This window comes from Hylobates moloch, unplaced genomic scaffold (genome assembly GCF_009828535.3).
Source record: "Hylobates moloch isolate HMO894 unplaced genomic scaffold, HMol_V3 SCAFFOLD_9, whole genome shotgun sequence".
Taxonomy (NCBI): Eukaryota; Metazoa; Chordata; class Mammalia; order Primates; family Hylobatidae; genus Hylobates; species Hylobates moloch.
In genome coordinates, this window is record NW_026652284.1 from 117,486,140 (window position 1) to 117,509,734 (window position 23,595).

Sequence of the window (23,595 nt, forward strand, 5' to 3'; positions counted from 1 at the left end):
AAAACTCAGGTTGAACTTGACCTAAAATAGCAGTTGTGGAACAACCAGCTGGATTGTTCAAAAATGGCAAGTTCCTTTCTCAGCTCTATACCTACTTTTGCACAAAATCCATCGCATTTCAGTGATTAGTTAACACTTCTTCTCTGGTCTGGTCAACTGTTCATACCGAGATGGCAAGAAAGTTTTCCCATTAATCCTTGTGTTCCCAGTCCTAATTCAATGCCTGGAATTTAGGAGCTTGGCAGTCATTTAATGAACCTTTAAGTAAGTAGGCAAAGGCATAAATAGAGTGCCTTCTTCTGCTTCAATCACTTCTCCTACAGTCTTGGAAATAATAAGGCATCCAATGTAGAAGTTTAGAGAAGAGCCCTGGTGTGTGTGTGTGTGTGTGTGTGTGTGTGTGTGTGTGTGTGTGTGTGGCAAAGAGAGGATGGGGAAACTATCTCCAGCCATGCTCTAATATGATGCATAAACCAAATTAAAGAAAATATAAATAGAAATTAGATCTGTGGAAAACAGAAACAACGGAATATGATAACCAAGAGACTAGTGAAGCACCAAATTATTCTCTACAATTCCTGGTTACCATGGCAAAGAGTAAAACACAGTAAGCTACGTAATTCTGATTATCAGGAAGAAAGACGCCTACTTAAATTTGTCCTGGCATCTAATTATAAAAACGTGATAAAAGGGGCTGTCAGAGGCTGAGCTCAGAGGAACATACCTGTAGAGAAGGAAAGGCTCAGAGCATCACAGTACCTCTGTGAGAACCACTGTATACCGAGTGCAGCCCTCTCTAGTCCCCACATTAAACTTGTTTTTGGCATATGAAACATTCACCACATCCACCTCTTACTCACATGCACTTTCTCTGGCATGGGATCCACTTCGATTTTTTTTCCTTTCCTGTATTAACCTGGCAAGGGATTCGACCATGCCTGACCAGTGCTTCCACTCAAGTACCTAGCATTCCTGCCCTGCTCAGATTCTCTTAGTCCTTCTCTCTCTTGACTCAAGCACCTGGCTTCCTTCTTCTACCAGGAAAGTCTTCTCACATTTCCTGTTCGTAGACTGAAAATACTTGCTGGGTTTATTTGTTCCTGTAGCTGCATCCTCTGCAAGACCGAAGATAGTGAGACAAAACTCTCATTCTCATATTCAGCTCTATGTACCCAAAACTCAACATAGTGCCTGTCACAGAGCAGGTGCTCAGGAAATGTAGAGAATGTTAAATTGGGGAGTTTCATCTTGTTAAATGGCTGAAATCGTGCAGGACCTCATAAAGGAGACATAGTACTATCTAATGGACAATATACTTCAGAATGAGTCATGATTTCACTATCAAAGGATGAATGTAAACTTAGACTTCAACGAGCACATTAGTCCCAGTTCAAAAAAGGAAATTGCTCTGCTTCATGCTGCTAAAGAATAAACTTCAGTTCCTTAGCCCTGCAGTTAAATCCCTGCATGAGAATATTAATTTAAAGCCATGATCTCAATGGTATCCATATTTTAAGAATCACACTCCCGTACTCATAAAAGAATAGTTGGGCATGGATCACTAATATATGTGTAACTATTTAATAATTACATACCAGAATCACCTTATTAATGTAGTTCCTGTACCTTAATATGTTTTGTACCCAAAACCTCTGTTTTGTCTCCTTTCACATTGTGTCTGTTCCAGCATCCACAACTCTAGACGTAACAGATTGATTGCTAAGAAATTTTTATTCCTTTTTGTTTTTATACCATCTGTTCACACAGCCTTGAAAGATCTTTAGTATTTTTATTGTCCAGTATCTTGAAGACATTTAAAATATCACCTCCTATGTGAAGACTTCCTTCATCTTTTTTTTTTTTAATTAATAAGTCCTCTGGGCTTTCACAAGCATTTTGCTTAGTTTACATTCTTATTTCAATATGCTCAATTTGTTTGTCCTACTAGATTTAAAACTCTTAAACTGTTAGAGACAAAGACCAAGATTTTAAAAGAAAAAAAGCTTCCTGGCTTCTTTGTGAGCTCAAATACACACACACACACACACACACACACACACACACACACAGACGCTATACACACACACAAAAATACATACATACATATGGTGATATATATTATATATACACATAATATATATAAACACACATATGTATTATACAAACACATGAGTGAAGGGTGTATTATGTATTATATATAATATATATTATATATAATATGTATATTATATATTATATATAATGCATGTAATATATAACATATGAGCTTTCAAAGTTGAACAGGCTGTCAAGGGAGCACCTCTCCAACTTTACGCTTCAACTGTATGCTTCAAACTTTGGACCTTTAACTCACATCCATGCACACACAAATTCTGTAGCTAGCCTCCCATAAAATAGGACACTATGTGGCCCGATAGGGCTCCAGCTTAAGACAAGATATGACATAAATATAATGTATACAATGTATATATATATACACAATGTATATAATCTATATTATATATAATATAGATTATATGCATAATACATACACATACATATTTACACATAAAATAGACATACACATAGCTGGGCATATACACATATATGTGCATACACATGTACCTATATATGCATGCGCATGTGCACATATGTATTCATGTGCATATACACACATGAATGCACACATATATACTTATGAACACATATATACATATATTTAGTAACATCAAAGATGGTTTTGCAAATCTAGTAACACCTAATTTTCTATAGTTTACAAGTGTTGTCAGATATATTATCTCATTTACTCAATTTGGATTAATATATTATATAATATATATATTAGACATTTCACCCATGTGTTTGTATAATATATAAATATATAATATATAATACATTATAACATATTTATATATAATATATATTATTACATATATTAAATATTATTACATATATTATATATTATAGTTTTCTATATAATATATAATATATGTAATATCCTTCACCCATGTGTATCTTTGAGTTTCCAGTGTTACACTATCATAATTTCCAACCTAAATTCAATAGTAAATAATGCTCTTTTCTTCTGCAGTCTCTTGCATTGATGTAATTTTTGGTATATATATGCATTGAAACTTTTTTTAAAACTATTGGAGCTGAAAGCTATGGTGTGTTTTCACATTATTTTGTTTGCTATTTACAACAATCTTTCAAAGAAGTTAGAAAAGGTGGGAAACTCCATTTGCTTGACAAGAAAACAGAATCTTTAACAAGTGGACTTGCTGATGGTCACAGGGCTAGCGAAAGGTGAGCCTGGTACAAACAACATTTAGTGGCATAAAATGTGGTTGTCCTGTGTGTGAAAGTTCCGTAGGGAAGTAGCTAGAGGAAAGTGGGATATTTATTATCAATAAAAGCAATGCAGCCTCCTACTGGAGATGTATTCATCCATTGTTAAATTTTGGTCTTGAATAAACCCTAAGCTGTGTTTAAATGACTGATGAAGATATTTTCTATGACTAATTTTATGAGACTTAAGTAAGTTAATGGTCCTGAGCTCTAAGAAAAATTGCAAATATGTTCTCTTTTCCTCACATTAATTATGAGAAGCAGTTGGCTTAAACTTAGAATAAATAATTGGACTGTGGTCTGAGATACTCTACTAACCTATTGTGTTAGGTAAGGTAAATTACCCGACCTTTCTGCAATTGAGTTCCCTTGCTTGTTAAAAATGGAAAGTTGGAGAGGTGCTCCCCTGACAGCCTGTTCAACTTTGAAAACTCATATAATTCCATTATTACATTGAGCTAATGAAGTATGTGTGTTAGCTGAGAAGTGACTTCTTTTTCTTCAACATGACTCATTTTTCCCAATAAATGATTTATCCAATCTATTTTCTAGGAAGAATATTTATTTTAGTCTGATGATGTACAGTATGCATTTTACCAGTAATAGAAGTTTCAATAGTTAATGAGCCATGACTATTTCTAAGCATGATATATCTTCGTCTTTCCTCAGCTTCAATGGAAGAGCACCTTGCTGTAATTGACTTATAAAGGAGGCTGTCCACCACTTTTCATTTCAAGGAAAGTTTCTTAAGCCTCAAATTCTAATAGGATTTGGCTCAAAATTAGAAGTATTTGTAATTGTATATGTCACTTTTGACTCACGTAGCTGATTCCAATATGAAACTGAGATTACAAAACCGTATTCCTACTTATGATAAATGATGAGAAACACTGTATGCTTCAAACTTTGGACCTTTAACTCACATCCATGCACACACAAATTTTGTAGCTAGCCACCCATAAAATAGGACACCATGTGGCCCCATAGGGCTCCAGCTTAAGACAAGACATGACATAAATAATCTTTCTCTAGCCTGTTTTTTTTTTTTTTAAACTGTTTCCTTCTCTGTCTCTCTTATGATTGCTCTCTTTATGGATAATGCTTTCCTTCTTTGCACCCAGTGACATATTTGACTTTTCTGGCATGATTATATGTTCTTCGTCCTAGAACAGATTTGTTTTCCTGTTCACTCCTTACAGCCTGTAATTGAAGTTACCGTTGGCACTGGTCAGCTTGGCTAGCTTCATACTAGATTTATTCCACATCCCTATGAAAGAGGATTTGGTGACCACAACACCAAGGGAACTTAATCCAAATTGTCTGAGTAAATGAGATAATGTATCTGACAACACTTGAAAACTACAGAAAATTAGGTAAACGTTACCAGATTTGCAAAACCATCTTTGATGTTACTAAATATACGTATATATGTGTTCATAAGTATATATGTGTGCATATATGTGTGTACATCCACATGAATACATATGTGCACATGCATATATAGGTACATGTGTATGCACATATATGTGTATATGCCCAGCTATGTGTACATCTATTTTTATGTGTAAATATGTTGTATGTGTATGTATTAGGCATGCATTTGTATGTGTACGCTCTATGTATGTATTATATAAGCATATTAGTATCTGTATATGCTATATGTGTATGTATTATGTGTGCACGTGTTTGTATGTGTTAGTTATATGTGCATGTCATAAATTTAAGTCAGTTTATTGGAGCTCTCCTTGCTGAACAGTGTCTACCACCCTATTTAACTTTATTCTTAACCAACATTAGCACAGCTCTATTCAGTTTTTGATTTCCTGTCTCAGCTTATTTCTTTCTCTAGAGATGCAACTACCTGATTCCTTCATTGAGACACGACCCTTTCCTGCTTTCTAAGGTAAGCCTTGATAGAGGGCATGAGGGATTTTTAAAGCACTCTGGTCTCATGTGCTGGGAGAGACCATTTGATGCCACTCGTAACACTTGATTAGCTCCATGCCCCATTTAGATTACCTGACTTTTGCCTTGTTACTGCATATGTCCAAATCTTTAACTCAGTTCTCCCTAACATCAGAATATTCCTCTTGCCATCCCAACCCCTGCCTTTGACTAGAGTCTAGCCCCTGCACAAGAACCATGCTTCTAGCAACTGCCTGCATTGCCCTGGGTATTATCATCTCAGGGTTTTCCAATTGATCTCCGCCTGCCTGTTGGAACACTGCATTGTCTAATGTTCAACTTTTTTGATACTGACAGTCATTTGTGGTTTAACCTTTCAGATAGCAGTGACAAAAAAAGTGACTATTAGGTTGGTGCAAAAGTAATCATGGTTTTTGTCATTACTTTCTATGACAAAAACCACGATTACTTTTGCACCAAAGCGCATATTTGTTTGCCCCCAGTGGATGTATTTTAAGACTTTTTGCAAACAGCAAACAATAGCAAGAAAGGTGAAAATGTTGTTTGATATGATTTTCTTCTAACCCACAATCACACATAGGTGAGAAGATATTATTGCTGAGATCATTGTCATTCTTGGGTTAATCAAAAGAGTAAAAGAATTTAAAAATTGGGTAGGATGCAAAAATAGAAATTGCTTCAGGTATGAGTTAAAGATGTAAATTGTGTATTTACTTGAATATTTAAATAAGGGTGAAAATGTAATAATTTTGTATTTCTGTTTTTCTAGAAATGTCTAAATTATATCTTGGATATTTCTTTAGTCACCTTATTCTACTACTTAACGTACTTCCTTTTAGCCTTATCTGCTAAAGCCTGCAAACTGCAAGGGGTTGCCCTGCCTTAGAAAATCAGAGCAGATTCTCAAATATGATTGTTTACTTTTACTTTCAACAGTCTAGATGTGTTAAACACGAGTGACAACCAAGACGTTTCCTAAACCTGAAATTCCCCTGTGCTCTTCAGCAAAATCAGAAAAATAATGAACTCTTAATAACAAAAATGAGATATGAAACACAAAGATTCTGCATTGAAATGAAAGTCTGAAAACCTTACAGAATAATTTAAAATGTTTCGAAAAACAAGCATGCAATTCCAACACTGTAATATTGTGAAAAGTATATTAACACCAGAATTGAAAGGGGTGCTTCTCCTTTGCATCTGAATTATTTGGCTAACCCAAGGCAATCCATAGAAACCCTCCAAACTTCAGTTGCCTCAACTAGACATTGGGAGTTATCATAGATACCTTTTCTCAAGATAGGGGCTGTCTCAGCCAATCTTGTATACTTTCATATCTGATTATGCAATTTCTACCTAATCCTTGTAGTAAGAGGAAAAGCTGAAATAGAAAGATTAGAATAGTTGTTTTCTATAGAAATGCAAGTCAAACTCATATGCTCAGTTAGGATGCACATATGCACATCTTTCTCATTGCCACAATCTGGGCATATTGGAATCCAACCAAGCACATTAGAAACAGAGAAGTAAATACAGGAAGTACAGAACCCTGGTTTTTTCTCTATTTCACATTCAGGCTCCTCTTTAATATCTCATGTACTCACTTAGCCAACCTTCTCTTGTTCCCAACTCATCAACCCCAAACCCACTACATCCACATGTCATCATTTATTCTTGAGAAATAAAAATAAAATCCTAAGCCTCCCAAACAGAACAGACCCCCTCTTGGCCAAGGGGGACCCACACAGAAGGTCTGACATGCCTTGCTATACCAACTTCTTCGCTAACCACCGTTAGACATTTTATCCTAAGGGTTAAATAGAAAGTAGTTTTTGGGTTTTTTTTTAAGTCTTTCCATTCCCCCTTCCTTTTTTGTGGTTTCCACAAACACCTGGCAGCATTACTTTCCGATAAAAGACCATGAGCTGTGGACTAGTTCTGGCTGGTTTAAAGGGGCAGCACACAGGGTGCCTCTGTATCCTCTGCTTCACCTTTTGACATATAAAGCATAATTTTAATGCATTTAAATGTTAAGTCTCCAACCCAGAGTGAATATGGGACATATGTAACATCACTGTTGGTTTACTATGCACGTGTGCCCCTGCTTTGTGAATATCGTGGCTCCTCCTGTAACCTGAGGAATATGTACACTTAGCCAACCCATTCTATGTAAATTCCTGTCTCATCTTTTCTTTTTCAAAGTGCTTTCAGTTTCTACCAGAGGCTGTGCCTCCCAGCCTGCAGGTTGGCCAGCCTGTAGGACACAACTTCCTATAAGAAATAAAACTCTCCACTACAAATTCATAAACCACCTGATTCTTCAGTTGACATTATTAATTCCCTCAACACAAAGTTTCTTTGCCTGGCTAAATTTTACACATTTGGGGGGTAGGTTGCCTTCTCTATATGGTCTCATAACAATATCTACCTCTACAATGTCCCGTAATCTATATTATTATATTCACTGGCATTTTGTTTTATCTCTATTAGTAAAATGTAAGCTGCTTGTGGGCATAGCATATGTCCTGTTCACTATCTTAAGTGCCTTGTACAGTAATATACCACTATGGTGTCATTGTTCCTGCCTAAACTTATGCCGAAGTTGTTTTTTTGTTTGTTTTGTTTTGTTTTTTTGTTGAGACGGAGTCTCGCTCTGTCACCCAGGCTGGAGTGCAGTGGCGCGATCTCGGCTCACTGCAAGCTCCGCCTCCCGGGTTCACGCCATTCTCCTGCCTCAGCCTCTCCGAGTAGCTGGGACTACAGGCGCCCACCACCACGCCCGGCTAATTTTTTTGTATTTTTAGTAGAGACGGGGTTTCACCGTGGTCTCGATCTCCTGACCTCGCGATCCGCCCGCCTCGGCCTCCCAAAGTGCTGGGATTACAAGCGTGAGCCACCGCGCCTGGCCAACTTATGTTGAAGTTTGATCCCCAATTTGGTGGCGTTGGGAGATGGGGCCTAATGGGAGGTGTTGGAGTTATGGGGGCAGATTTATCATAAATAGATTAATGCTCTCCTGAGGGTTGTTAAAAAGAATCTGGCTTTCTTCGTTTCTCTCTTTTCCTTGCTCTCTCACCATGTCATTTCTCTGCACATGCCAACTCTCCTTCCACCTTCCACCATGAGTTCTTCCATTTTTTGCCACTAGTTGAATAATCCTGAGGACCTTGCTAGATGCAGATGCCCAATTTTGAACTTTCCAGCTACCAGAATTGTAAGCCAATAATCTTTTTTATTAGACTACCCAGTGATGTACATTCTGTTATAACAATATTTAATGCACTAAGACACACAGTAGGTATTAAATAGCTAACTTTTGACTGAATGAATGAACACACACATACAGACAGACACACATACAGACAGACACACAGACTCAAACACATAGTTCACATGCAATATGCAAAGAAATTATAGAAGTTATAACCAGCTTTGCCTGGAATTCCTTCACTGGTTAGAAAATCATGAGGTCATATGAATCATCTTAATTTATGAACAGCTATAAATACAACAACTTTTATTTTTATGCTGGAAGCAAATATACCTCCCAGTAGCATTGACAAAATAATTACAGTTCTAATATCTGGAGTCACACATGCAATGACTAGATCTTAGTCTTCAGGATAACAATGTACAAGTGTAACTACATAACCCTTTGTAATGTAAAAAACGTCTTTTACATATCATTATTTAATTATCCCAACAACTTTATGTGATAGACTTTATTCATATCAATATTATCAGTCAGGATCTAAAGGGGTGCTAGAAATCATGCCAGCTATTTTAAAAAAGAAAAAATATATATATAATGATTGTTAATCAGGTTTTGAATATTTGGAATAAAAAAACGGGAACAAAAATAAAAAGTTGAAATTATTAACACTTAGAAACTCGGAGGAGGAAAGCCATAGATCTGGGAATGAGACAGCTAGTGAGGTATGCTGGCCAGCTAGTGCTGGTATCTCTAGGAGTAGGTAATGTGGCTTGTTTCATGAGTGTTAGAAACACTGCAGATTTGAATAAACTGCCCACCTCCTCATGAAGGACCAGTGACACTCACAAGCACAGGAAGCAAAAACAGGTATATAGAGCAAACAGGAAGGGATACACCTCCATTTTCTCCCCTTTTTTCTGGTCTTCCTCCAGAAGTTTCTATTGGCAGTTGATAAAAAGAAGCCCATTTTCAAAACAGAAGTTTAGTTGACCAAGTCATAGCCCCAGCACCACAAAGCAGAGTATAAAATGATGAGTCTGCTGTCCGGAGACAACATGATAATCACAGGCACCGAAATATGGTGTTTCAGAGCATTGGAGATCAGAGAGGTTCACCCCAAATTTTGCAATAAACTTGCAATCAGTAATGTACAACATAGACTTAGAGTTCCATATTTTTTCTACACACAGAGTGCAAAATAATTAGAACATTCCTTATTCACCCTCACATCAAGGAAAGTGCAGTGTGTGTGTGTGTGTGTGTGTGTGTGTGTGTGTTAGCAAACTATGGTTTGTATTTGCTGACAGTATCTAACACTGACTAACAAAGAGAAGTCTAGCAAGTTCCATTACCTTTCTAAGCCTCAATTTCTGCATCTGCAGATGCACATAATGGGTTTCCTATTGAACAACGTTGTTTAGTGAATAAATATTGAGCATCCATAATATGTAGGACACTGTGCTATGTGCTATGAATAAAATGATAAAAAGAACAATCAAGACCACCCTCTCCAGAGGTTAGAATCTTGTAGGTACAGCAGGCATTAATTAAACAACCACTCAAAGGATATGGAATAAATAGAGTATGTGATTGCAACTGAGATAATTGCTATGGTGGAAAATCCTAGGCCAAAAGAATCATGCAGAGCAAAGGAAACTGATTTGTAGGGAGGTCAAGGAAAACTTCCTGGGGAAGGAAAGTTTGAAGTAAAATCTGTAGAGTAAGTATGAGGTGCCTAGATGAAAGGGTTGGGGAAAATGCAGGGAGTTGGGGGTGGTAGACTTCCACGTGGAAGGAGCAGCAAAATTCCTGTGGGAGAGAAAAAATGGCTCATTCAAGGACCTGAAAGAGGAACCATGGGGCTGGGTTGATGCATAGAGAGCAAGTGAGTGATAAAGAGAGGAGAACGGTACAAGAGGAGCCTGGAGAGAGAAGCAGCAGTCAGAACCTTGAGTTAATAAAGGTGAGAGCTTTGCAAACTGCTAAGTGCTAATAAAATGTCTGTATGATTATGGCTCCTCGAATAAAAAATACTGGAATTTGTACTCTGCCATTTAGAAAGTGGGTTACTGGAACCAGAAGGAAAGATTGAAACTGATATCAGTATTAGGAAAATTTTCAAAATCCATGTGTATCTCCCCCAAATCAAAGTTGCTTCCCCACCCTATGCATTAAGGGAGCCAACACTTTGCAGAGGGAAAAGAACACCAACACCTTATTGTATATATACTTTCATCAGTATTTAAAATATAAGAATAATGTGAGCTTAAAAGGTTTGATTGCTTGATCACAGCAGCTTGTTAATTAAAGGTGCAAAGAGGAGAATGATTAGAGAGGGGAAGTTTGCACCTGAGGGAGAAATAGGATTAGTTTGCCTGAGAAATCAGATTAGCGTTCCTGGCAGCAGGCCAATTGCAAAGAAAGAGTACAGAAGCTGCAGAGAAATGAAATCTGTATCTTTCCAAGCCCTCCATGGGAGGACAGGCCTCCCCGCTACATGTCCAAAAGCAGGAAAAAACAAAGTCTTGCAGACAGCTCACCCCTGACACTGACTTGCTTCCCCAATATTAAATGTGTCTCTTGCTAATTGCTCTTGGTGGAGATAACTGTGTTTGGAATTTATTTGGCTCTGAAGTATGTGAGGTTGTGGAATCGCTGACATCACAAGATTAATGAGGAAGGTTGGTTTCCACATCCTCTGTTGCAGAGATTGGAGCCTCATCTCATCCTTAGGGCCCCCTGGGTCTGCCTCACATCACAGTGGCCTGTTTCATTAAATTGAGCAGCTTGGTTTCCAGAGGGGTGATTAGGAGAGAGATGATAAGGTGGGACAGCCTGAGAAGTCCGGAGTGCAATGATAAAATATAATGTGTGTACAATAGCCAAGAGGCAGTGTGGTGAAATGAAAAAGCGGGGCTTGGAAGCCAAACACGCCTGAGTTAGAACCTTGCCTTCTACAAGTAGAAGTCCTGTGACCTTGGGCAAATTAGCGTAACCTCTTTGAGCCTCAGATTACCTATTGTAAAATGAGATCATAAAACCTACCTTGAGGGGTCCCTAGAGAATTTTTAGAAAAAAAGGGCAAGCCATTCCTGGTGTGGTGCTCTTGTTCAGTAAGAAAAAATCTGTTGTTATCAAACAAAGTGTTTTCACTCATACTCTTTAACCTTGCCTGAGATTGGCCCAGAAATCCCAGTCACCAAGGAATTTACAATCCTTATTGAAATACTCTAACCACACAGTAGGCATTCTGCCACCAATGTGTTCAGTAGGGCCCTCCCAGAAAGACAGGAGACAGTCTCAGTTTCAGCTTTGATGATTTCATTCAATATTCCATTATCTCAGCCGTCAGTTGACACCCTCTGGATGCAGTCATTCACCTCCTAAGTCAATCCCCACTCCCCACACCAGTACCCAGCTTACCGCTCAGGCGTGGTGCATACTATTTGGCCCAGTGTGGCTCTTTAGCAAATGCAGTGGGCACATACACATTTTTTATACCATTTGCCCATGACCTTGTTCTTTTTTCTCCCACAGAATATTGGATCAAGAGCATACCTTGCCTTCCTTTCCCAGTTACTTCACTGTTAATGTTCTTATAACTCCCAGCAAGTCACACACAGATTCTATGAAAAAGGTACAATTGTCTATTTTTGCCATTCTCAATTCATTGTCAGAAAAAGCTGAAGCTCAGCCATGGCAAATCGCTTTTCTACGGCCAATGAGCTTATAAATAGTGATTGAGAGTTAAGTTTCAATACCTGAAACTACTTTAATGTGATGATTCCAGGATGCCCATACCATGGACTCCAAAAAGACTAATGCCACCACTCACATCTTCATTGATCTGCTGTCATTCATTCATTCAGTAATTCAGGCCAATAGTTAATTTGATTTCTTCCTTTCTCTTGTTCCTTACATCTGAACCATAAACCAACTTTGTCATTTCTACCTTCCCAATTGTGTATATCCCAAAGTCAGACCCTTTTTATCACTTCCATCTCTACCTGGTCCCCATCACCTGCCACCTGGCTATAGCATTAGCCAGTTAAGGGCCTATTGCCTCCCACTCCCACATGGCCCCTTATTGTCTATTCTGCAGAGTACACAAGGAAATTTGATGATGCCAAATGTCTTAGTCCATTCTCCCACTGCCGTAAAGAAATACCTGAGACTGGGTAAGTTATGAAATAAAGAGGTTTACTTGGCTCACGATTCCACAAGCTGAACAGAAAGCATGGTTGGGGAGGCCTCAGGAAACTTACAATTGTGGTAGAAGCAAAGGATCAACAGGCACCTCTTACAAGGCTGGAGCAGGAGAAAGAGAGAGGGAGAAAGAATAGCTACACACTTTTAAACAACCAGGTCTTATGAGAACTCTATCACTAGAACAGCAAAGGGAAATCCACCCCCAGGATCCAATCACCTCTCACCATACCCCACTTCCAACACTGGGGATTACACCTTGACATGAGATTTGGGTGAAGACACAGATCCAAACTATATGACTAAATATTTGCCCAGAAGACTCAGTGGCTTCTTATGGTGCTTGGAATAAACCCCAAAGTCCATATCACAATCTATAAATGCTTCTATGATCTGGCCCCTGCCTCCTTTTCTCTCCACCTTCACATGGCCTTTCTTGCTAGCTCTACCCAAGCCTTATACTGGCCTCCTTACTGTTCTATCAGCATTTTGTCTCTTTTAGTCATCACTGTATCTGTACTACTTAGGGCACTGGCTGACGAGAAGTGCTCAATAAATCTTGTATTAGTACATTTGTAAAATAATATTAAAATGAATAAAGTAAGATTTCTGCCCATAAATTTTCAAGGAATTTACAGTCAGGTGGGCCAAGTAGGATCCAACAAATTAAAATACAGCAATGTACACCATGATACTATCTATAGAGGTTACCAGATGAAGGGCAAAGAGCCCATGGTGGTCAAAAGAAAACCCTGGAGTGTGACACATGAGTCACAACTTCAATGTTTACTACATGTTCAAGGTTTGGCAAGATGGTAAACCTCTGAGTAACTATATTTTGTAATCAGAGAATAAAATAGTACTTTTATTATCGCATGGTTTAGAGGATTAAATTAGTTAATGAAGCACTAAGAACAGTGACTGTCACATAGTGAATACTTGATAGAATTAACTAGAAGTACTAGTTGCAGTGGGAGAAGTAAAATTATTATTATCCTCAAAGCATATGCCAGGGAACAGGGTCTGAGATTTCATAAAAATGAGTTTAAAGGTTTTGATCATCACTAACATCAAGTGTTCTCATAGCCTATGTCTGCCATCAAGGCCAGAGTACGTGACAAAGAAAGCTGCTGAAAGACCCACATATTCATAGCCCATTGAACATCTGTTTCCCACATGCAGTGCTTCCTGTTCTGCAGGCTTCAGGCTGGTTGCCAGAGTTAGGGTAGCCTGGGGTAGGTGGTGGTGGGCGGGGGGGCGGTCCCAAGAAATGCAACCCTATAAGGGCAAAGCCTGACCCACCTTTCTCTCTAGCCACCCATACCTTTCCTACACATTAAGAATCCAAACAGAAAGTGAATGCACAGGGTCAGTTTCTTTACATTAACTAGTGAAAATGACCCTGCCAACCTTGCAGAGTGATTATGAGAATCTCACTAAAGCTTGCTAACTCTAATGTTTTAAAAAGGAGGCTGCTGTGGAGGAGGATGAGTGTCTGTTTCAGTTATGCAGTAATCATGAAAAGTAGTGCTGTGTAATAAATAATTTGATTGGCGTTTTTCCCTGTTTTCTCAAAGGGAGACTAAATCCTTGGAATTTCATGAGTAGTAAGAGTTGTTTTGTTATTCATGAGTACTGTGAGCCACACCTGAATTTATGATAAGAGGATGAATCAGGGTAAGAGCCTACCATTAAAAAGACTAACCGTGCCATTAGAGGATTAGGGATTTGACCCAGTCTGACTGCCATAGAGGGTAGGACAACTGGAGAATTAGTTCAATTGTATGACAGGTTATACAACCAGGTATGCCTATTTAATGAAACCCCAATAAAACTCTGGATACTAAGACTTAGTGGAGCTTCTTGGCTGGTGAACACATTGATGTGCTAACAGGGTGATGCAAACTATTTCCATGGGGAGAGGGCACTGAAGCTCTGTATTCAGGACCCTCTCTGACCTCACTCTATATACCTCTTCATTTGGCTCATCCTGATTTGTATCCTTTACAGTAATCTAATCATAAGTATAGCATTTCCATTCTAGTGAGCTATTGTACCAGTGTGAGCACCCTGGATTTATGTCTCGTCCTGATGATCCTACTTGTGGTTCACATCTAAAGTGGGAGAAGTCTTACTGGGGACTGTGCCTTTATACCTGTAAATATGAGGCTAACTCAGGGTAGCTAGCATCCGAATTCAATTCCAATACACAAGTTAGTATCAGAGTAAGTTGGAAGAGCCCCACTGTCGAGATAGTCTACACTGGCCAAAATCTGTATCCTTCTTTGCTGTGTGGACTTGCACCAATTATTTACCCTATCTGAGTCTCAGTTCTACCACTGGTCAGCCTGGAATAATGAGGCCTACTTGCTGAGCTGTGGGCCATAGGAAAGAACATAAGGTAAGAAATATAAAGTACTATACACAGTGCACCGGGTATAATAAATGCTTAATAAACGTTACTTTTGGTTATGACCATTGAATCTATCACACTGTATTACTCCAAGTTTCCATCACTGTGTTTACATCTTTGTGGCTACGTAAGAGATCAGTTGAGGGCCTAAGACATTAGGCAGTTTGCCAGTGGGGCACAGAGCCCATCACTGCTGTTGCTAGTGGTGGCCTTTAATATGAATGGGTCAATGGGAAGATACACAGAGTTAAACAGAAACAGTGGCAGACACAGTTTGGCTTTGGCGTTGGTGTTTTCTGTGAGGCAGGGTCAGCAGCATCCTCTTGTCTCTTCCACAGTAGCTTGCTGTGGCATTAGAAAACAAGCAAAACAAAAGCAGACAAAATGTTCTTTTTTATTTTTTTTGTACACTCAATAGTTTTAACAAAGTTAAACTTCTTTTATCTTCATGTCTTCATGTGACGGGTTGATGCAAAGACTTGATGAAATGATGTATTGCAAAAGGGCTTAGATTAAATGTGAAACCAGGTCAGTTTCAATAACAATGTCAGTTATTAGTGTAAGCTGATGCAGTGACCTAAATTTTTATTCTATAATCAGATACTAAAAGTCCAGATTAGTGGACAATGAGGTACTAAGACCTAGTTGGTGGGAAGACACCATTCCCCATTTCGCTGCCCTTGGCACAGTTTCTGGCACTTTGCAGGCACTGAATAAAAATTATGAATTGTTAATATATTTTAATCTTGAAAATGCACAGCTCAAATAGATTGCAGAAATACCCACAATGATACCCTGAAAATAATTCAATTTATTCTGTTTCTACGGGCCTTGAGAGGTTTTATGTTAGTACTGACAATTATAATATAAATCATATTCATCTGTCACATTATGAGCTATTAACAACATTTCTTGAAAGAAAATGAAAACTTCAGAAAATATGAATAAGCCTGCGTTCCATTTTTTCAGATTGACAGCAGGAATTTCATGCCTGGTTCTGTTCATTCATCTGGGGCTTATTACATTTATTTCCTAAGGGAAAGAGACCTAAAAAATATCAGGTTTCCTCAATACTATACTTTCCTATATTTCTTATAAGATGAGTCCAGTGAGAAACTAACTGGGGAAAGATCTCTTATTGGAAACAAGGTAATATGTACCTTTAATATTGCTTCATGGGAAAAAAATATACAAACATTATTCATTCAGTCTCCTTCCAAGTGACATGGGCTGAGAGATAAGACTAAATGTAGATTTATATGATGATAATAATAACAATTATTATATTGTTTTTTCTGTCATTATTGTTGTAATACTAACAGAATAGGGGCAATCATCCATCTTAGGTTAAAAGAAAACACAAAATGGAACAGCAGAGAGAAGGAAGGACTTGGAGAATAAAAACTTGGTTTAAGGCCCTGATATTTTAACTCTGAGTCAATATTGAATAATCTATACAATAGGTAACTATGATAGACAAATAAGTTTTTATACAACCATTATGGAAAACAATATGGGGGTTCCTCAGAAAACTAAAAATAGAACTGCTATCTAATCCTGCAATCCTACTGGGTATGTATCCAAAGGAAGTAAAATTAACATGTTTAAGAGAGTTCTGGACTCCCCTGTTCATTATTCCATATTCACAATAGCTAAGATATGGCAGCAACCTCAATGTTCACCATCAGATGAATGAATAAACAAAATGTGGTGTATTGACACAACGGAATACTATTCAGCTTTAAAACGACGGGGGGATCCTGTTATTTGTGACATCATAGATCAACCTGGAGGATGTTGTACTAAGTGAAATAAGCCAGTCACAGAAAGACAAATACCACATGATCTCAAGTGGAATTTTAAAGAGTTGAGCTCATAGAAGTACAGAGTAAAATAGTGGTTACTAGAGGCTGCATGAGACAGGTGGAAGGAGAAAAGGGAGATGTTGATCCAAGGGTACAAAGGTTTAGTTACACAGGAGAAATAAGCGTTATCTATCTATTTCACAGAATAGTCACTATGATAAATATAATGCATTGTATATGTCTAATTGCCAAAAGAGTCGATTTTAAATGTTTTAACACAGAAGAATGTATGAGGTGATCAATTTATTAATCACACTGATTTAACCATTCCACATTGTAAGTATATATTAAAGTATTGCATTGTATCTCATAAATATATATAATTGTTATCTGTCAATTGAAATTAAAATTTAAAAAATAAAAATAAATACATGAATTTATATATGCAAAAATACCTTTTGTGAACCAAAGTAACCTGTATTACTAATGCACCAGTGGGTGGGAATGATTTTCCCAGTATCTCATAGGTTCATAAGATTGTTATTTTTTTTTTTATTATTGTACTTTAAGTTTTAGGGTACATGTGCACAATGTGCAGGTTTGTTACATATATATCCATGTGCCATGTTGGTGTGTTGCACCCATTAACTCGTCATTTAACATTAGGTCTATCTCCTAATGCTATCCCTCCCCCCTCCCCCCACCCCACAACAGTCCCTGGAGTGTGATGTTCCCCTTCCTGTGTCCATGTGTTCTCATTGTTCAATTCTCACCTATGAGTGAGAACATGCGGTGTTTGGTTTTTTGTCCTTGCGATAGTTTACTGAGAATGATGTTTTCCAGTTTCATCCATGTCCCTACAAAGGACATGAACTCATCATTTTTTATGGCTGCATAGTATTCCATGGTGTGTATGTGCCACATTTTCTTAATCCAGTCTGTCATTGTTGGACATTTGTGTTGGTTCCAAGTCTTTGCTATTGTGAATAGTGCCGCAATAAACATACATGTGCATGTGTCTTTATAGCAGCATGATTTATAGTCCTTTGGGTATATACCCAGTAATGGGAGGGCTGGGTCAAATGGTATTTCTAGTTCTAGATCCCCGAGGAATTGCCACACTGACTTCCACAATGGTTGAACTAGTTTACAGTCCCACCAACAATGTAAAAGTGTTCCTATTTCTCCACATGCTCTCCAGCACCTGTTGTTTCTTGAGTTTTTAATGATGGCCATTCTAACTGGTGTGAGATGGTATCTCATTGTGGTCTTGATTTGCATTTCTCTGATAGCCAGTGATGATGAGCATTTTTTCATGTGTTTTTTGGCTGCATAAATGTCTTATTTCTTAATTGACTCCTTTATCACTACGTAATGTCTCCTTTTTTTTTTATCATTTTCTTTCTTCAAAAACATGGTTTGTGTGAAATTAATATAGCTACTATAGCTTTATTTTGATTAATGTTAGCCTGGTATATCCTTATTCTTCTCTTTACTTTTAATCTATCTGTGTGTTTATAGTTAAAGTGGGATTCTTGTAGACAACATATTGGTGTCATTTGTTTCATCTACTATGACAATGCCTGTTTTTAATCAATATCATTTCCAAATAAAATGAATATTGATATAATTGGATTAATATCTTCTATATTTGTAATGTTTTCCATTTATTAAATGTGTATTTTGGCCCTCCCCTTTTTCTGATTTTTCTGATTTTGATTGAGCATTTCTTACCATTTAGTTTTATCTTAGCATAGATAAACCATACTATTTAAAAAATAGTTAGGTGTTACCCTGAAGTTTTCAATATACATGTTTTACCAATTTGATTTTACCATCAAATAACACTGTACCACTTCACATTAGTGAAGTGCTGAAGTGCCATGAAAGAGAACAGCTTCAGTGCCTCCCTCCCATATCTTATGACGCTGCTACCATTTATTTTACTTAGCAGTATGCTGAAATCACCCAGTGCAATCATGTTATTATTATTTAAAAAAACAAGTATCTTTTAGTTCTATTTATTAGACAAATTAAATATTTTGTGCCTTCATTTTTTAATTTTAAGTCAATGTATACTTATTTTTTAATTTTTATGGGTACACAGTAGATGTATATATTAATGAAATACATGAGAAATTTTGATATAGGCATACAATGCATAATTACCACATCAGGGTAAATGTCGTACCCATCACCTGAAGCATTTATCCTTTCTTTATGTTACAAAAAAAATTCCAATTACACTGTTTAAGTTATTTAAAATGTATAATAAATTATTGTTTACTCTAGTCACCCTGTTGTACTGCCAAATACTATATCTTATTCATTCTACTTTCTTTTGTACTCATTTACCAACCCAGCCTCTGGTAACCATTCCTCTACCCTCTATCTCCATAAGTATAACTGTTTTAAATTTAGCTCCCATAAATAAGTGAGAACATGCAATGATTGCTTTTCTGTGCCTGGCTTATGTTGCTTAACATAGGGACCCCCAGTTCCATCTGTGTTATTGCAAATGACAGGATCTTATTCTCTTTTATGGCTCAGATGGAGATGGGGAACTTGTTGGGAACTAGAGCAAAGGTCACTCTTGCTATGCAAAGAGACTGGTGACATTTTGCCCCTGTCCTAGAGATCTGTGGAACTTTGAAGTTGAGAAAGATAATGTAGGGTATGTGGCAGAAGAAATTTCTAAGCAGCAAAGTGTTCAAGAGGAAGCAGAGCATAAATGTTTGAAAAATGTATAGCCTAACAATGCAGTAGAAAAGAAAAATCCATTTTCTGGGGAGAAATTTAAGCTGCCCACAGAAATTTGCACCAGTAACGAGGAGCCAATGTTAATCACCAAGACAACAGGCAAAATGTCTCCAGGGCATGTCAGAGATCTTCAAGGCAGCCGCTCCCATCACAGGCCCACAGGCCTAGGAGGAAGAAAATAGTTTTGTGGGCAAGGCCCAAGGACTCTCTGCTGTGTGTAGCCTGGGGACTTGGTGCCCTGCATCCCAGCTGCTCCAGTCGTGGCTAAAATGGGCCAAGATACAGCTTGGGTCATGGCTTCAGAGGGTGTAAGCCCTAGGCCTTGGCAACTTCCATGTGGTGTTGAGCCTGAGGGTGCACAGAAATCAAGAATTGACATTTGGGAACCTCTGCCTAGATTTCAGAGGATGTATAAAATGACTGAATGACCAGGCAGAGGTTTGCTGCAGGTGCAGGGCCCTCAGGGAGAACCTCGGCTAGACCAGTGCAGAAGGAAAATGTTGGGTTGGAGCCACCACACAAAGTTCCCACTGGGGCACTTCCTAGTGGAGCTGTGAGAGGAAGGCCACCATCCTTCAGACCTCGGAATGGCAGATTCACCAACAGCTTGCACTGTGCACCTGAAAAAGCTGCAGACACTCAATGCCAGCCCATGAAAACAGCCGACAGGGAGGCTTGACCCTGCAAAGCCACAGGGTGGAGCTGCCCAAGGCTATGGGAGCCCACCTCTTGCATCAGAGTGACCTGGATGTGAGACATAGAGTCAAAGGAGATTATTTTGGAGCTTTAAGATTTGACTGCCCTGCTACATTTCAGACTTGCATGGGGCCTGTCTTTAAGTTTACTAATTCTTTGTTCTTCTTGATACTTTTTGCTGGTGAGAGACTCTGATGTATTCTTCAGTATATCGATTGCATTTTTCAGCTCATGAGTTTCTGCTGGATTCATTTCAATTATTTCAATCTCTTTGTTAAATGTGTCTGATAAAATTCTGAATTCCTTATTTAGTTCATTTGGTGAAGTCATATTTTCCTGGATGATCTTGAAGCTTGTGGATGTTTGCAAGGTTCTGGGCATTGAAAAGTTAAGCATGAATTTTAGTCTTCACAGTCTGGCCTTGTTTGTACCCATCCTTCTTGGGAAGGGTTTCCAGGTATTTAAATGGACTTGGGTGTTGTAATCTAAAAATTTTTGATTTATGAAGTCATATCAGCATTAGGAGGCACCCCAAGCCCAGTGATGCTGTAGCTCTTACAGACATGTAGAGATACCACTTTAGTGATCTTTTATAACATCCAAAAGAATACTCTGAATTAGCATGCAGTGATTTGCTCTCTTATTTCACTTTCTTCCAAACAAAATCTCTCTTTCTGTGCTGAGCTGGCTGGAGCTAGGGCAAGAGTGACATAACCACACCTGTGTCCACCACCACAGGGATTATGCTGGGTCAGACCTGAAGCCAGCACAGTACTGGGTCTCACTCAAGGCCCACAGTAACCACTTCCTGGCTACCACCTATGTTCCCCAAGACCCTAGTGCTCTACAATCAGCAGGTGGCAAAGTCAGGCAGGCTTTTATCCTTCCCTTCTGGTGGTTGAGTTCTCCTTGGCCCCAGTTAAGTCCATAGATGATATCCTGGAACCACTGCCTACTTAGAGATGGAAATCTTAGGAATGTAGCTAGTACACTATTCTGTTGCAGCTGAGCTGGCATGAAGCCACAAGACAAAGTCTTTTCCACTCTTCCCTCCCTTTCCACAAGCAGAGGAGTCTCTCTTCATGGCCATTACCACCCCATGCCTATGGAATGTACTGCCTGGCTACCACTGATGTTGACTCAACATCCAAGGGCTTTTCAGTCAGGTTGTGGTGAATGCTGCCAGGCCTGAGACTCTCCCTTGAGGCCAGTGGGCTTTCTTTCAGCCAAGGGCAGGTCCAGAAATGCCATCCAAGAACCAAAGCCTGGAAGTAGGAATGCCAACAGCCCACTTGGTGCTCTACCCAATATGTCCAAGCTGATACCTAAGTTGTAAGACAAAGTCCCCTTTACTATTCCCTGTCCTTTTCTCAAGCCTAAGGAGTTTCTCCCTGTAACCACTATATCTGGGAATTTGCTGAGTCGCACCTAAGCCGTATAGTCTCTGAGTGTCACCTAGGGCCCACGACAAGTATTGCCTGGGTGTTTCTGCTGATTATTCAGGGGACAAGGGCTCTTTAATCAGCAGGTAATGAATCCTGCCATGATTGTGTCTTTCTCTTTAAAGTAGTAGGTTCCCTTCTAGCCCAGGATGTTTCTAGAAATGCCATCTTGGAGCTGGGGCCTGGAATGTAGGCCTCTTGACTCTACCTGGTGCCCTATCCTACTGTGGCTAAGCTGGTATCCAAGTTGCAAGACAAAGTCTTCTTTACTATTTCCTCTCCTTTCCTCAAGAAAAGGAAAGCAGTATCTCCCAGATCTGTGGGCTGCTCTGCCTAAGGTTGGGAAAGGGGTGGTGCAGGCACTCCTGTGGTCACTCAAGCTGATGTCTCATAGGGTCACATGCCCTCCATGTCCTCTGGCTTTAAGCCCAGCATAGCACAAGAACTTGCTCAAGAATTGCAGTTCTTGTGGCCAAGGCTGCCTTTCAGATATACTTAGAAACTTAGAGCACTTGAGCCTGTGGTGGCAAGGCTTGCCAGAACTCAAGTTTCAGCTACTGAGATGAGTAGTTTCCCTCTTGCTAGGGCTGGTCTAAATACTCAATGGGTGCCAGCTGAGTTCTGCTGGTGTGGCTTTCCACTGTGACAGGGCAGCACTGAGTTCCAATACAAAGTCCACCCATCACCATGTTCTTTCTTTCTGAAGCTCACAGATTCTCTTTCCACACCACATACTTGCTACTGGGGAATGAGGGCTGCAAATAAACACTTTCCTTCCTATGACTTCAGTGCTTCTTTCTGTGATATGATGTTAAATCTAGATCCTGTGATTACAAACCTGATTTTTGGCTCTTATGAAGGTGCTTTTCTTGTGTGGATAGTGGTTCAATTTGGTGTGCCTGAGTGGAGGGTGATCAGTGAAGGCTTCTATTCAGCCATCTTGCTCTGCAGGCAGAGCAAGCTCCTATCTTTATTTTTTTCTTTCTCTGATACTCTTCCTTTATACAGATTTGTGTTTCTGACCTACATAATTTTCCTTTTCCTCGAAGAACTTTTTCTTCTTCTTGAAGAGAAGATCTTACAGCAATGAATTCTCTTTGTTTATGTTTGTCCACAAAAGTCTTTATTTCTCATTCACTTTTCACGAATAATTTTACGGAATGTAAAATTATAGATTGGTGGGTTTTTCTTTTTCTAACAACAATATAAATATTTAATCAAGTGTCTTTTTGCTTGCATCATTTGTGACAACAAGCCCTCTGTAATTCTAATTCTTGTTCCTCTACAGGTAAGTTGTGCCTCCACTGTAACCCCTGGATTCCCCCTGGTTCCTTTCAATTGTACTCTTTGTCTTTGCTTTTTTTTTTTTTTTTTTGAGATGGAGTCTCATTCTGCCACCCAGTCTAGAGTGCAGTGGTACCATCTCGGCTCACTTCAACCTCTGCCTCCCGAGTTCAAGCAATTCTCCTGCCTTAGCCTCCAGAGTAGCTGGGATTATATGCATTTGCTACCACGCCCAACTGATTTTTTTTTTGTATTTTTAGTAGAGGTTTCATCATGTTGGCCAGGCTGGTCTCAAACCCCTGACCTCAAGTGATCTGTCCACCTCAGCCTCCCAAAGTGCTGGGATTACAGAGCCACCATGCCTGGTTGCCTTTGCTTTTCTGCAGTTTGAATATAATATAACTTGGTATAAATTTTTTGCTATCTATGCTGCTTGGTATTCTCTCAGTTCCCTCAATCTCTCTCTCTCTCTTTCTCTCTCTCTCTCTGTGTGTGTGTGTATGTGTGTGCATGTGTGTATGC